Below are 567 nucleotides of genomic sequence, written 5' to 3'. Positions count from 1 at the left end.
AACTAATTTTTTTTATTATCAAATATTTTTAGAATAAAATAATGTAAAGCAGAATTGAGTATGGGAAAATCCTTACTTCTACAAACTCATTATTATCATCCCTAACTATCCTCTTAAAGATTCAAAACTTTCATTTGTCTCCTTTTTTTATTAGGTTTATGATTCTTTTTCTTAATAACATATATATTTGCTGATTAGATCAGGGACCGAGCCCTACTTAAGAAAAAGGGGACAATGACCCTCCTTAAATCTCGNNTTTTAATTTATTCTCTTTAAAATATTTAGTTTAGTTTGTTTTATATTATAAAATTAATTTTCGTCCGTCTATAAAGTCTAATCTAACTCCGTCCTTAGATTAGATTAGAAATATCACACTTTCAAAGTATAAAATACGAGAGTAATCATCTATTAAGATACCAACACATCATATGTGTGCAAGTAACTTAATAAATAATTTATTAATGCAAATCTAGTAAACTTCAAGAGCAAACAAATCATCTCAATTTTATTTTTTCCTCAATAATCGATCTTGTAAGAGTGCATATTCTCATATTATACAAAATTTAA

This window comes from Arachis ipaensis, chromosome B05, assembly GCF_000816755.2.
Source record: "Arachis ipaensis cultivar K30076 chromosome B05, Araip1.1, whole genome shotgun sequence".
NCBI lineage: Eukaryota > Viridiplantae > Streptophyta > Magnoliopsida > Fabales > Fabaceae > Arachis > Arachis ipaensis.
Note: the sequence above shows the minus strand (reverse complement) of the source record.